Source organism: Pteropus medius, unplaced genomic scaffold (assembly GCF_902729225.1).
Source record: "Pteropus medius unplaced genomic scaffold, Ma_sr-lr_union100, whole genome shotgun sequence".
In the NCBI taxonomy this organism is placed as follows: Eukaryota; Metazoa; Chordata; class Mammalia; order Chiroptera; family Pteropodidae; genus Pteropus; species Pteropus medius.
Window position 1 is genome coordinate 1,780,319 of NW_024344378.1, and position 16,557 is coordinate 1,796,875.

Genomic DNA, 16,557 nt, shown 5'->3' on the forward strand with positions numbered 1-16,557 from the left:
GACCTCAGGTAAATACTTCCTTCTTTGCTACTCCCTCCCTTCCAACTTCACCCTTCCCTCCTGGCTCAGGGCTTGGTTATCTCACCTTTGAACAGTTCAGAATCTTTCCTCTCCATCTCTCAGTTTAGTGGCCCATGTCACATAGGTAGAGTGAGCGCCCAACGTGTGCCTGGCTCTCTGCAGTAAGACCAACAGAGCCCTGCCCGCACCAACCCATCTGTCTTACAATGCCCATTTGTTGACCAAAGTAATTCCCACGAGTGAGCCCAGGTGGGTCTCAGTGTGCCGCTTATGGATGAAGGAACTAAGGCTCAGATCCACTAAGGTGTCGCAGAACGTCAGTCCAGGCAGCGCGTGGTTTCGCGTCACCTGTGCTCCCTCCACGCCCTGACCACCAGCATGGCCACGGCGTCTCGCTGACAGAGCACTCACGGCGCCGCACTGCAGAACGCCCGGGCCCCCTGAGGCCCCGCCACAGCTTCCAGGGTTGCACTGTGACAGCCGCGCTCGCGAGCCCCTCCCCCGCTCAGACACACGGCGTGCGTGGGCCTGTCTGGACAGCTGGCCTTTCCTGAGCGTCCTGAGCGAGGGCCCCTTCTTGCACTGTTGCTGAGGTCCTGCTCTATGCCTGGACAACTCCGAGTCACCCTCCTGCTTATCCGACTCTACTCCTCCCTCGCAGGCCAGCCAGGCCCTTTCTCCTCCCCGAGGTGTCCACTCGCTGGTCTCCCTGCCTCCCAGGGTAAGCTCCTTGCCTGCCCCGGCGACTGCACTGTCCGTGACAGAGCTCCTCCTGACCTTCTGCCTGGTCCGGTTCTCATTTGTTGTCAGGGATACAGAAGTGTATCCGCCGTACGCCCCTCCAGGAAGGAGCGGGGTCTGCGAGCGCCTCCAACGTGCCTTTCCGTCCCTGCGGGCATGCAGCAGTTTGAGTCCCTGCCTGCCCTTGCCCTCTATGTGTGCTGACAACTAACGCCCCCCACACTCAGCCTGCCGCTCAGCGTTGGCTTTCAGGGAGCCCCGCCTCTCACCTGGCCCGTCACCTCATGTGCTCAGACATTCTAAGTGATGAGTTTCTCTGAATAAGGTCCAACACAGACACGCCTTCTACCAAAGTCTTTCCATGAGTGAATGTGTTAGTGCTACGCACTGTCTGTGTCCCCAAATCCATAAGCTGACACCCACCCCTCAGTGCATGGTGTCAGGAAGTGGGGCCTCTGGAAGGTGATGAGGTCATGAAGGCAGAGCCCCTGATGGTCCCAGCATCCTCATAACAGAGACCCCAGAGAGCCCCTCGTCCCTCCTGCCATGCAAGGTCATAGCAAGAAGACGTCCATGAACCAGACACCAAATCTGCCAGCACCTTGACCTCAGACTTCCAGCCTCCAGACTGTAAGAGACATGTCTGTTGTTGATAAGCCACCTGGTCAGTGGTGTTCTGTTATCACAGCCCAAGCAGACCAGGACAATAAGAAAATATGAATAATAATTTATGATCAGCCATTCGATGCCCCGTCCTACAGATCCATCTCTGTTTGAAGAGTAATAAACGTGAAAACATAATAAACTATCCTCAACTATCTATCGTATGTGCATATGTGGAAATAAATTAAAGAAATATGGAATGCCCTATTTCTCAAACCCAAAATGGAATCTAAATTTTGTTGTAAAGTAACATCCCTGCCTTCCGACCACACTCCAACCTTCTAGAATTGTTATTCGAGGTTAACTGGAAACGTTAGTACTTTGAAGACCAAATTCTGGAAGCTGTTGGGATTTGTCAACAGGCAGAGTTTAGAAACCACTTAATGGTTTCCGTGAATGCATCACAGACCTCAGGCTTCGAACATGGCTCTCAGCTGCTTGCCAAGAATTCTGTGTTAGCTCAGAAGTCTGTATCTCTGTCACCATCAGTGCGACTTTGCTGTGGCATGTTAACATTTAAAAGCCGTGAGAATGCCAAGTACTCGGCTGTCTGGTAACCTGGGTGCCTTTTGACACAATATCCTGAACCGGAATTCTGATCTGTCTGAAACTAGTTTTCTACAAATGTCCCTGGAGACAGTGCTCTGAAAGCAGCTGCTCGCTTCTAATGGCCCTTGCACCGGGCATCAAAATCCCATCAGGTGTAGGAAAAGAATGTTCTTAAAAGCCACCATTCCCTTTCCTGCCCTTACAAAAAAGAAAAGAAAAAGAAAAAAGAACAACAAAAAAAGAAAAATAGCACTATCTCCAGACTTTTCTATAGTAAACACAACAAACTCAGGCAAGTTTTAGCGCAAAGAGGATAAAGTGCTTTTGCCTGGACCACTGGTGCGTCCACAGGCGCCCACACGCCCCGTGGAAATCGCGATGAAGGACGAGAGAGTGGAGGACAGGCTGGCCAGCACAGGCCTCCACTAATTGCTGTCATCTTGATTTTATTTCCTCTGAACTTTAAATCAGGATGATAACTCGCAGGTGAAAAATTGCAATGTGGTTTCCATGTGTAACCTTTCCATAAGAACGATCATAATGTGTGGAAAGTTTTAGGAAAACTGTAATTAAGGAGGTCTGGCCTTGCAGAGAGAGAGAAATAAAGACCGCCCTGTCAGCGGTAAAATGTCAAGCACGCTGGTTCCACAGTGAAACAGGCTTTTGTCTCCGAAAGGCTGGGTGTATGTATAATTAAGAGATTGGGGTGCCAGCTGAGGCTGCTGCGTCCCCGTCGTTATCAGCCCGAATGTCTAAGCAAAGCCGGGAGGGCTAATCACATTAGCAGTGACAACAGCGGCGGAGCTGAGGAGAGAACCATGAAGACACAGACCAGGACCAGTAGAGCCTTCCTCCCTCTCGGCGTCTCCCATTTTCTTTCTTCTCTGCTCCCGGTTGTAACTTGGCATTTGGTCCCACATTTTCACAGGGGCGTCAACACTAAGCCTCCGAGAGGCAGAGACCTGAGCAGCTATGCCGCATTCTGCCTGCAGCAGCCATTCTGCGGGTAGTAGAGTCAAGCAGTGACTCATTTGGATCTTGTCCACTTCTTTCTTTTGCAAAAGGGGCAGAGAAAAACAGAAGGAGACGTGTACCTTGCAGCACAAGGCGCTGTCACAGTGACTAGCTAAGAGGCCGGCCAGCACGCAGCAGACGGGGGCCGCAGACCTCCTCCGGGCATGCAGGGCCGACACTCACAAAGACTAATCGATCCTTGCCGGCCTGGCTCGCGGGCCAAGTGTAACGGTCTGCATATTAACACGCAGCCTGAGACACTCCGCAGACAGAGTGGACAGCGGCACTGGGGCCGAGAGCCCCTAGGGCAAGCCACACGGATGCCAGGCGGCGCAGCCACTCCGGAGGACAGGTTGGCGGTTCAGCACTAAGCTGAGCCTGCTCTTAACCGTACAATCCAGTGATCACACTTCTTGGTATTTTACCCAAAGGAGCCAAAACTTACGCTCACACCCAAACCTGCACACGGATGTCTAAGCAGCTCCATTCCTAACCGCCAAAATGTGGAAGCAACCAAGATGTCCTTCAGCAGGTGATGGATAGATAAACTGTGCTACATCCAGCTGATGGAATATTGTTTAGCACGCATAAGAAATGAGCTGTCAAGCCACAAAAAGATATGGGGGAAACTTAAATATATATTATTATGTGAAAGAAGCTCGTCGGAAAAGGCTCCATATTGTATGATCCCAACTATATGACATTCTGGAAAAGGCGAAACTACAGAGACAGTAAAAACATCAGCGGTTGCCAGAGCTCAGGGGGACGCAGAGGTGAAGAGGGGGAGCGCAGAGGGTGACACTGTAATGGTGGGCACGTGTCATTACGCCTTTGTCCAAACCCACAGAATGTGACCACCAGAGGGACCTTAATGTCAACCATGGGCTGCGGGTGATGATGACGTTGTCACTGCGATGTGTGAGTCGTAACAAATGTGGCATCTGGAGGGGTGTTGATAATGGGGTGGCTGTGCATATGTGGGGGCAGCAAGTATAGGGGGATCCATACCTTCCTTTCAATGCTGCTGTTAACCTAAAACTGCTCTAAAAATAAAGTCTTTAAGGAAAAGAAAGCTACAATGGACCCAATTGTACCGAGCAAAGATTGGGGCAAAGATTCTGACACTTAATTTCACCTGCCTATAAGAGACTGAAATATACTGCAATGAAACCAAAATCTGTAAATTGACTGGTTTTTACTGGTTAATAGGAACGTTCCAAAATATTTTTAAAATTGTGGGGTTTTTTTTACTTTTTTGCTTTTCTTTTTGAGAAAAATATATTACTGTATTAGAATTATATCTCGATTTCATCCTGATACATTTTGAATATCAAAAGAGAGTGAGAGAGCGAATCTTATGTATCCTTCTGCTTCACAGAGATTTTCACCCGTATTTCACAAAGTATGTTTTCCTGGAAAATATGATTTGCATGCAATCATTACTAGCTTCAGTTGTAACCGGTAATGTTGACTCTATGATTACATGTTTTGACGGGACTTTGACAACTCAGTCATTCACTAGGCCTGCACCAAGTGTGTGCCTGCTAGACCCGAATTCCTCCCCGCAGACATTAACTGGTGTTCCTTTGGTGTGCGGTGTAGCCAAATATGCAGAAACTTGAGGTATTCGTAGCCCGGATCATCTGACAACAGCAAGCTGGCATGATTTTCACCAGTTTTTCCTTGATGACTGTGGGACTGGCATTCTTATTTGTTTGTCGGTGAAGATAAAAGCATTTGCTTGAGGAACATCTGTGTAAATGGAAACCTGCTAGGTTGTGGGTGACATCTAAGCAGGGTTAGGGTGGTGACATGGAATACCCCCTTCACTAGATTTTTCACTATCTATGGTCTGCAGCGTTGAGTCGCAGACTGGAACTCTGTCTATGCTGGACGGCCTCTTTGTGGTGATGTGCTGTGTGTGTGTGTGTGTGTGTGTGTTTGTGTCTCTGTGTGTATTTGTGTGTCGGGGTGAGTGGTCAATCAGGGATGAACATCACTAAACACAAATCTAAAAAATGAAAGAAAATATCAGGAACCAGAGACACTGTCTCCAATTCAAGAAGTCACTGAGGAGGACCAGTTAAGGGAAACCTCCGGGCCATTGTTTCTCTTGGAACATGGTATTGGTCATACCTGCCCAGTGTCAGTTCAAGAACTTTTCTCAGTGGTTCACAGTGAGCATCTCATGCATTGTCCAGATTAAGAATCTGTGCATTCATCTGTCTCGTGAATGACGTGAGGGTAAAGCTTGGGCTCAGGTGGCATCTCCCGATTCCATCGTGCTTAAACTCCAACCACCTGATTAGTTTACAAAGTGCTTTCCAGGCTCCTCTGGTATAACCAAGGTGGTCCTGGGGGATTATTTGGGGACCTGACTGGAGGCAGTTGGGAGGTGGGGTGGGAGAAAGAGCCGGTGGGGTTCCTGGACTGACCGCTTAAATCAGCATCACTTCCCTTCAGTGTAATTTATATATTATGCTTTGGGTAAGATTTCTTTGAAAGAAAGAGTTTTACAGCTTTGAAAAACATCTGAAAACTATTCTAACCATTAGCAGTTTTCTCCATTGGCATCATTGGCATAGAACTGGGTTCCACTTTATCAGAGATTTCAATAATCTGATAAATTGCATTCTGCCTCCCCCATGAAATTGACCAATTTGCTGGAGGTAAACATGGAAGAGGGCCCGTTTGAGTTGATTTGAGGCTGAATGATAAGTTATGTAAATGAAGCTCATGTTGCTATTTTCAGACATATTCAGTTAATGGAAGCAGTCTGAGCAAGGGACGGCTGTGATCTTAAAGAACTTGCTCATCCTGAAAATCACTGACCCACAAGAAAAAAATTAGCAAGGATACAAAGACATGCAATTTTTATTAACTCTACTTAAATATTAAATTAAGCTGAAATTTAAAACCAAAGCAGGTAATGTAAAATATATTCAAAATGTATAACAGATGCTATATTCTCTTCTGCTCCGGGTAAGAAGGAAGACAGATAAAAAGAGAGAAGGGATGGAAAATAAAGGCTCTGGAAGTTCAAGAAAGAATGTTGTTTTCAATACCCTGCTGTCTCCTTGGGCATTGGCACCAGAGTAACTTATCCTCGGTACCTTTGACCTTCAACAGGTCCATTAATCACCATCCAACAAGCTCCCAAGTGTCTGTGTAAGCGCTGGGAGGTTCTGCTCTGAGCAATGTGCCTGGAATAGCCCCACCAATAGGAAAATTATATTCTCAGAAGCTGCGTGGATGGACAACTTGGTCACTTCATGCGCCAAGGAAGAATGGACTAAGGATGAATTCCGATACCTCGAGACAAAGAGATTCCTTATTCACATTTTAGCAAAAGACAGCTTATTTCTACATTATCTTTCAATTATTCCTAAATGTGTCATCTATAGCATTGTACACTAGAAAAAGGTTTATTCTCTAAATAGTTGAAATTTTTTATTGCCTTTGTTTTTTTACTTATTTAGCAAATCCTTTGATTGTAGGTGATAGACAGGTAAACTCAATTTAGCATCAATCTCTGTTACTGAAAATTCTGCATTAATGTACTGAGAATCTTTCAACTTTTAAAATATGGTAAACAGCCCACTCTGGCCCAGATGTGCTAATTTGCCTGCCGTGTCTGCATGCTCAGAATTCATCATCCTCCCATGGACTTTTCTCTTTGTCAACAGAGGTTGATACTTGGGTATGTTTCTTTTCCTTTTTTGTGTTCATGCCACTCTACCTGGAAATAAAATCAAAAATGATACAGAGAGGCTGAGATTAACTTTTCCATAATACTTTGTATGGAAAAGTATAATATCATGTCCTCTAAAGTGAAGGAGAAAAAACTCTGAAGAACACAGCATCCAAGATAGAAGAGAAACATTCAAAACTAAATAAGTAGACAAAAATCTGATGAAATATGATCATCAATTTTAATTAAGCCTGGAAGATAAAGACAAGACTGTGATGTCAAATATCTAAAATGTTTTCAAATGAAATGTGGTTAAAGATGGGAAGAGGCAATCGAATGCCAGGAACAACAGACTAAGGAATAAAATGCATCCTTTCGAAGCCTTTAAATCAGGATTTAAAATATCACACAAGGACCTAGGTGACAGCAGCTTCCTTGTGTCCGTTCCATTTTCGCCATTTCTATTACTCATCAGTTGTGTACAAGTCTTTCCAAAAGGACGTGAGAAGTTAGTTCTTTGCCAAGGTAGTGGTTTTGTTGACAGTAAGGTAACTGGAATTAGTGGGGTTTAGATTCTGAGAGAGTCGTCACCACCTTGAGTGTCACTGATGCTTCTCTGTTACACACTTGTCAGGGTGACTATCAGAGATGAGGCTGGATTCACAGAGCTGTGTTTGGTGGACATTTGTCGCTCTGCCTTGCTAGCATTTGTCTTTGCGTCTCTGGCACTCAGCGGCTCCTTCTCAGCTTTCATTCCCTGGGCCTTGGCTGGGATCCACTCCAACTAATTTCCAAGAGCAGGCATTTGACCAAGGCTTCGCTCTGTTGGGCCAGTGAGCCAGTCCACTGCAGTTTGGCTCAATCCCGGGCCTTTGCTGGAACTCTCGGGAATTCCAGGGCGGGCTCTCTCTCTCTCGGGGATGTCAAAGGCCCGTCTGAAACTCCAGGAAGCCATCTTTTTAGTACCTGCCTGAGAATAAAGCTACCCGGCTTCTGATCAATTCCTGTTGACATCACTTCAGTGCGTGGAGTAACACTCCTGGACTCCAGCTTCATGAATCCACGCCTCCCCCACCCTGGCTTTGGTTTGGCTTTCCTTCTTTTTTATCAGTTTGCATTGGGTTTCCATCATTGGCATCCAATATTACTAACTAACAGACTATATTTAAGAGAAATATTAGTAACTTAAAAGAAAACATTAAAAAAATACGAGGGCAACTAAAGGGACCTGTAAATTAAATCACTAGACAAACGGTTGAAGAAGCTGGTGATCCTTGGTTTCGGGAAGAAGTCAGAGGAGATACACCGTCCTCAGTATTTTGAGGGACGTTGTCTAGAGAGGAATGGATGCTCCGTGGGCCTGTGAGGCATGTGCAGCCATCACCAGAGTTATTCGGGGGGTGCTCAGTGACCAGCGGTGTTGCTGCAAAAGAGATTTCTCCTCAGGGGAGTATTGATGCCCAAACAGCTCAGAGGTATTTTGAACTCATAGTCTATGACATTACCACTGGAAACAGGGGTTTCTTTGTTTTTCTCAGTGTGCCCTATAATCGACTAGGCTGGCATGCCTAGAAAACTCAAATTCATTCCACAGAGGTGCAGGTGGGGTGGGAGGAAGAAAGGGGAAAGTGAAGATGCACTGCATTTTGAAGGTCTTCTGGAACACTGCTGCAGAGCTATGGAATACATCTGGACGTCACATGCGTCCAGCCCAACCTCGCCCCAGCTTAAAACCACACTGGCAGCACACATATGAGCGGCACGCGTAGTTGCATGCTGAAGTCATAGAGGATGCTGAGAATCCCACAAAAACGCCGGCAGCTATGCAAAATGGAGTCACCGTCAGTGCTCGCTGGAGAGTTTGCTTTTTAAGAAGACAGAATTTGGGATCAATAGGCTTTTACCAAGATTGGAATATAAGCCCCAGGAACCTGATGTAGTTATTGGCTCCAGCTCACAATGGGTGCTAAAAACTGTTGACAGACTGACCACTTGTGTCTGTAATAATCTTGAACTATTTTAGCTTTGAAATTATGATGGATTTTATTATTTAAGGGAGTGTTAAGACATCTGGAATCATTTCCAGAAAAAGTAAGGATTATGCAGTTAAACATTTATTTAATTATTCTAGCTTCTAGTGTTTACTACTTAATTGACTAGTGGCAAAATTTGCAACAGATATAGCAAACATCAATTACTTTTCTGAAAATGAAAAATTTAATAGATGAGTGTTGTAAATAATACGTCAGTGAATATAGATATAATGGAATCTGACATTGGAAGGCAGCTTAAGGGTCCCTGAATAAGGCACAATTGACATTCCTAAGGTCAAATGACTAATAGATGGGCTAGTTTCCAATAAGATTTATCTTTTTTCTCATTTATATAATAATGCTTGAGTTTTTGACGGTGTTTCCAGCCTGTCTTCTCCATTTCTGTTCTGGCTACCTTAGTAGTAACAATAGATGTGACTTACATAGCTCTATATTACTCTGCTCAGGCTGCGGTAACAAAAAATAACACAGGCTGAGTGACTGAAAAACAGAAATTTATTTCTCACAGTCTGGAGGCTGGAAGTCCAAGATTAAGGTGCTGTCAGGTTTGGTCTCTGATGAGGCCTCTCTTGCTGCCTTGCAGGTAGCACTGTCTCACCGTGTCCTCACCTGGCCTTTCCTATGTGCACGTGTGGACGTGGTGTCTCTTCCCCTTCTTATACGGACACCAATCCTACTGGATCAGGGTCCCAGCCTTCCAATCTCATTTACCCTCAGTCCCCTTCCTGGAGGCCCTGCCTGCAAATGCAGATGCTCTGGGGGGTGACGGTTTTAACACATGAATTTGGGGGAGTCCATAACGGTCCCTCTTCATCCTTTTTTATGACACATTTATGCCGGGGGCTCCGACAGCAGATGCTGGTGCTGCTCATTTGTCACTTCAGTCTGCACTGTAGGACAGAGATCCCAGACCTTACAGTGCACAGAAAGCCTCCTCCGTGACACTCCCTGTTTCCCTCCCTGGCTGCACATCCCGCTGCGTCTTCTGAACCTGTATCATTCTCTGAATGTGCCCCCACTGCTCCCTCAGCTACAGTGACCTCTGCGTGCTTCCTTTCCAGGTGAGGTGCTGCGCCTTCCCAGGCAAACTTCATCGGGACTCGGGGACCCTGTCCTTACTGTTCCCACACACCCTTCCCTCCACACCTGAACGAGGTGTCTTCTGCCACGTTGTTCTTATTTATTCACATGTTATTCACCCACTTTCCCCAGTAGAAAGCTTTCCTGGAGGACAAAGGCTACGTGTATGTTATTTTGAATGCCCAGTTCCTAAATTCAATCTGGAATATACTTGACAGCTGATATTTGTTGAATGAATGGTCACTCAAGTATTATGGTCTGGGTCGAACGCTCTTTTGTTGCTAACTGGAGCAAAGCCCATTGGAATTCAATTTTGCCGACATCTTTCTATTAGATGGGAATAGATGCCATCTACTCTGAGGACCCTGCGTGGAATGCAGGTCGCTCCTTCTGGGCGCATTGTTAACATGTCACTAGATAGAGTTAACATAACTCCAGTAAAGAATTTGCACATTTAAAAAAAAAAATGAGGATAGTTGCTCAGCTGTTCTAAAAATATTCTGTCCCCTTTATTAATGTTGCCTTTGGAATATATTTGTTCAGTTAGTTATCTCATAATTAATTCAGTTTCTGGAATAAACATACTATCAGTTTATAACACAGTTTCATAACAGAACTAATAATATTCGATTGCAGGGTCACTTTTATGTATAGAATGGCATACAATTGATGAATCTCCTTTGTGCAGTGAATTTTTTTGCAAATGATAATAATTTATAGCTAGGTAGTTCTCCATAGTTTTCAAATCATTTGCATATATATTTTTTAATTTGATTCTCATAGAAGTGATGTGAGGTTACTGAGCAAGAGGAAAATGTTTTTTTCTATTTTATCTATAATGAAGCGAAGACTTAGAAGGGTTGATAGCTGATGGAGGTAAGGCTAAAACCCAATTTTCTGGTCCTAGTGCATTTTCATTTCCTCTACCTGATGCTGCCCTTAATCGTGTACAAGAATTGTAAAGCAGATGATGAAATTACCCTTGCTTTAGAAATACGTTAAGCTCTTAAAGATAAAATTTATATACAGAAAATGCATATGTTTGGGATGACACAAAACTAAATGGCTACATTGGAAAAGATATGAAACAAAGAAACTCCCTTGTTCAGAAAATAGACACCTAAAAATTAGTTTTAAATAAATGAAATTACTAGTGGAAATAAGAGTTCTGAACTGCTTTATCATCGTTTAAAGAGGAACTAAAACGTTGGTCAACAACGCATTCATTCATTCATTCATTCCTCAAACTTTGGCACAACGAATAATGGCGCATCCCAGGCAGATGCTCCCATTTCAAACCTTACAATATCTGCCTGTTACCGAAGTACACCAAGATGATGTGAGCAGTATGAAGCAGAATGAGATGAACGGGCCATATAATCTCCAAACGAGGCCAGGCTTTGGTTCACACGCCTGATTTAAATGAATTCTAAGGAGAATAATACTTCCAAGGCAGAAGATAAAGTGGGGTGCATAATCGAGTGAAATGCCCCCCTTTGCCTATCTGCACCACCTTCTGCCTAAATATCTTTCCCCTACTGGACCCTGAACTGCTGGCGCACAGCCAACATCCCTGGACGCGGAAAGGCAAGGGATGATGTGTTAGCTAAATCACATATCTTGTGATTGAAATGAACAGTAACACAGAAATGGTAAACCTGCGTCTTAGGAGGAAGAGACAATGATACGCATGGAGTGCTAACCTTATGTGTCAAGAGTTGCCCGAAATGCTTGATATGTGTGGCTCCCTTTCCTTTCCAATCAACTCCACGAGGAAAGGACGGATGGCCAGGTACGAATGGCGATCAGAGCTCCCCGACCTCATCATCCTAGTCTGCCACAGGGGCTGTGAGGTGACTCGCTCAAACACTGAGCAGATTGTTGCTGAGTCAATATCAGAACACAAAATGCCTAATTCCAGCGCCAGGCCGCCTTCTTGACAGAGCACACGTGGTTCCACGTGGGTCTCAGTGGGAAACCAAAAAGGTGTGAGCTCACGCTCATTGAAGAACGCGGAGGTTGCAGCGCGGCCCTCTGCAGACTGTGGTGTAGGCTGTTTCACCACAGTAGAAGGAAGCAGTGGCAAAACACTGGGGTCACCTAGATGTTTCACCATCTGATCACCAAAGATGAAAATGCAGTCATGTTTAGGGTTTGTCAGCAATATTTCACTTTTCTTCCAAACTCAAGTATTTTGATTACAATGAAAAAACAAAGAGTTAGGTGATTTTCTAGGATAGTTGTCTAGACAGTCAGAGCAGCAGTCCCCAAACTCTCCATCCCTCCAGCCCAAATTACTCAGAGAAGGGCCCTGACTTTTCACTGCTCTGGATAGACGCCACCTAAGATGATTGAAGCCAACTCGCTCTATCAACACCCACTCCCCTTTTTCTCAAGGTCGGATTTTTGGTTCAAGTTGCCTGTGTATTTATGTTGGGGGTAATGTTCCACATAATGAATAAAGCTTATTTTCAGTTGAGAAGACAGCAAATAAATGAGGGGCATGCAAATGAAAGGTGGCCAGCTCTTAGTCACACAGCTTGCCGGCTGTGAGATGATTAAAGTCGCCTCAGAAGGCTTGGTGAGGCCAGAATATTCTGCGCAGAGGTCGCAGTGCTTTCTTGAAGCTGATGATGAATATTCACAAGGGGCAAGGGTGATAAGAAATGTCACAGCAACCTTTGTCTTCAAGAGAGCTGCAAAACAAGCCAGAGAGACCGATAATTTTCTCAAATGATGAGGAATAAGGCTTTGTCTCACTTAAAAAGCAGCTTCCTGAACAACAGAAATTGCAGCTCCAAGGACTCATGAGAGATCAGAGTACTTCTGATCTCCACAGGTGACGGAACCTACAGACTGTGACTAAGACAGGCTTAAGTAGATAAATCTCTCATAGTGTCATTATCATCTCCAGCCACTGGATTTACTTTTTTATGATTTTCGCCCTTAAAATTATTGAGTAAAGGCAGCTTACCCTCTGCAAATTTGAGTGACTAGAAATCTGATGACCTTGGTGACCTCTAGCACATATTTAAGAAATTTATCACATTTCTCAAGTGCTTATTGTATTATTAAAGTCGTAATGTCCAAAGAAATGTTTCTGTGATTTTAGTTAGATGGATCTGGGGTCAAATCCTTCCCTTTAATAACATATTCCAATGTAGCAGGCTTAGTGGAATACAAATACATTAAATATGAAGCACAAGTCTTTATACATTCCCTCATTTAATCGAATCACATTTAGCATTCTATGTGTGTCCTTTACGCAGTTATAATGATTCTGACAATTTCCAGCAGATAGGGACTTGTGGGGACTAAACAAATTCAGAGCCCTGAAATCCCGAAAGGCTGTTGCTTACAGCTCACTGGGGACTTATATGGCTCTAGGAATCACTGCATTTTCCTCCTACAGGACAGGTGCTTCGTGCTTGGGGCTGTGTTGCAGTATACCTGCATGGTCACTCCTCGTCCACAGGCACTGCCCAGAGCTTCTGTGCCTGCTGCATCCATCCTGCCTGACAAATGCAGTTGCTCAGAAGACAGCTGAGAATGACCACACATTCCCTTGCTGCTTACTGCAATGATTTGGAGTGCTCAATGGCAAATGGGCTCTTTCTTCATCCTAGAAAATAGGCCTACTCTATCTACATGCAGAATGGACTGGCGGACTGATTCCTGATAGTGGACACCTGACTTTTAGTCAGATATCGTCACCCAAACTCATTTATTAATATTTTACCCAGCAGTCACCGAAGCCTCATACATCAGAAAGCTCGATCCTGAAATGTCAGGCTGATGGGTATCTTGGTGCAGTGACATCCTTTCCTGTCTATGTCCACGGCACAGAAAATAAAGGAGAGGCAGCTTCCGGGCTGCAAACTCAACCTGACCACTTATTTTGTTGGGTTTGTTTTCTTAACAGGATAGAGTGGGCGTCAGAGGCTTCTGCATTCATTCTCAGTTTACGCTTCCTTTTCCTTTTGTCTTCATTTTCACAAATGGATATATGGCAAAGACTGGCCTGGCATCTTAGACTTTTCTCAGAAACTTGAATTAACCTGAGATACCACAGCCACTCCATCAGCCTCTAGGAGTTTGCTTTAAAACTCCCTGCAGATATGGTAGTGCTCTCGGGCCTTAGATTAGTGATGCCCACATTCGACTGCTAATCACAGTTTCTGGGGAACTTTAAAAAAATATAGATTAGTGGGAGTCACCGCCAGATACTCCAACTCCATAGAGAATCTGTGTTTATTATTGCTCAGAGAGGGTTTATCTCTGCAAAGGTGTCCACTGTGGAGACTGAATTTCTGACTGTGGAATACCAAGTCCCTCCCAGAAAGTCAGTCATTTACTTCATGCGAGGAAAACCTCTTCCTTCCTTCCCTTTCTCTATTTTTTCTTTATAAATATGTGTTTATAAAATACAAGTGATATATGAAAAAGAAAACAGAGAAGTAACTGTAGGTGTTTCACAAACATTTGCCTGCATCCACCCAATAGCCTTTTGAGATAATCAAGATAGAGATAAGGAGACAGATAAAAAAACAGGGTCAGACGGCCCAGTAACTTCCAGCACTGCACAGCTGACCATCGGCTAGGTGAGGGTTCAAGCCCAGGCCCGTGCGACTACAAAAGCCTCGCTCCTTCTGCTCCAGTAAATGGCCTCAGTTATGAAGAAATTGTGAAATTTTTTTTGTTTGTTTAAAAATGCTACGGCTATTAGCATTTTTTCTTTTACTTTTTCTTTCTTACCTTTCTTCTGTTTGTGACCTTTTACGTATTATGTATGCTATTTATAATCAATTCCCTTAATGGCCAGTGTGTCATCATCTCATGTTATTACATAGTCATTGTAAGCATCCTTTCTGTCATGTGACTATTACGCATATGTCAGTAGGTTAGTTCAACACTCCCCAGTTGTTGGAATTTAGGTAAATTTCAGGTGCCCCCTTTAAAAGCCAGCGTATCGAGATGGACTTTGCTGCAATGAGCTGCACACGTCCAGGGCTGCAGGGGGTTCAGGTGTGTCCCTTGCGCGGATCTCTCACACCACACGTTCTCTTGGGAGGCGCTGCGGGGCCCTGCGGAGCCCTGCGGGGCCCTGCGGAGCCCTGCGGTGCCCTGCGGTCCTACTGCAGAACCTTCTACCGCGCATGCTCAGAGTGGACAGCACGCAGAGCGGCCTATCACTCCGCAGCCGCGCTGGAAGCAGAGCTGACACTAGTGCCAGGTAGGCTGGTCGTGTTGGTGCTGTGGACTGAGCGTCTGTGTCCCCCCAAACTCACATGTAGAAGCCCAGTCCCCAGTGTGACGGGGTCTGGAGGTGGGACCTTCGGGGAATACGCAGTTTAGATGAAGCTATGAGGGTGGGGCCTCTGATGTGAAGAGCGACCTTATCAGAAAAGGAAGAGACACCAGAGCTCGCTGTTCTCTGCCATGTGAGGACACAGCGAGAAGGTGGCCGTCTGCAAACCAGGAAGAGGGTCCCCGCCAGGAACTGAATCTGCCAGCAACTCGGTGTTGGACTTCCAGCCTCCAGAACTGTGGGGAATGCGTCTGTGGGTTTAGCCCGCCGCGTGTGGTCTCTGCTACGGCAGCCTGACCTCGCTGCTACAAGCAGAGACTGAGAAAAGCAGACGGCTATTTATGAAGTGTACCAATCAGTATCCTGGCAGAAAACAGATGGCACAGATGGTACGTCAGCAAGAGCTAACTGACAGAGTTAATGAAGAGACTATTCACAGCGCTACGGAAAGTGTTAAGGCAACCAACAACCGTGGTGATGACCCCTTAGCCTGAAGTGGGTTTTGCCAGGACCGCATTCATGGCGGAAGGTTTGCTCTACAGGGCTTGGCGGCAAGTCCACAAACATGGCTCAGCCATGCCCAGCAGAGAGGGATGGGGCGTAAGGACCCCACTCTCCTCCCTTCTATGCCTTTGTTGGCTGCATTCATTAAGGAGGCCAAGACCAGACGCCACTGTCCGTGGAGATGAGCGTCTCCGGGCACAGATGAGAAGCGGCAGAAAGCGGATTTGGGAGGACCTGAAGACAGTCCCACCACTTAGCTGGTAATTCCCCCATACTTTTAGGTGGAGAAACGCGCATACACAGCACAGGGGGCTCATTTCCCATCAGCCACTCCGCATAAAACGGTATCAGTTTAATCATACTTCCCCCAAGCACCGAAATGACACATCATCCATCTCCAGAGCCCTTCACATAAAGTAGCGGGGAAGAAGGCGTGGGGGAGGGAAGAAAGGCTAAACACACCACAGATGCTGCGGGGCCTCCTGACTTTACAGGGCCTACAGTCAGCCTCCCAGCCTCCTTCTCTCACCAGACACACTCCGCTAGCAGGCCGGCTCACAAACTTTCGTTTGCTTGTTTGTTTGTTTGTTTGTTTGGCCTAAATCCTACCAATGCAGGACGCAAACACTCAGTACCCTGCATATATCGAGTTCCTATTATTTCCCGTTGACTGTTACGATGGGACTCGAGAGCAGCAGGTGGCAACTCAATGAATACTCAGGTTTCAGAGACAATCTTCCGGACTTCACAGTGCGAAATCAACTCAATTTTTCCTCAGTAACTGAAGTCAGCCACACTGAGCCATGCCGCAACCTCCGTCTCTGCCCTTGGACCAGCGAGATGAGCAGTCCACAATGGCTAGGGGCAGCCTTAGCTCCTAACGCAACAGGCCCAGGCAGTGCCCCCAGAAGCATCCCTCCATTGGACACTAG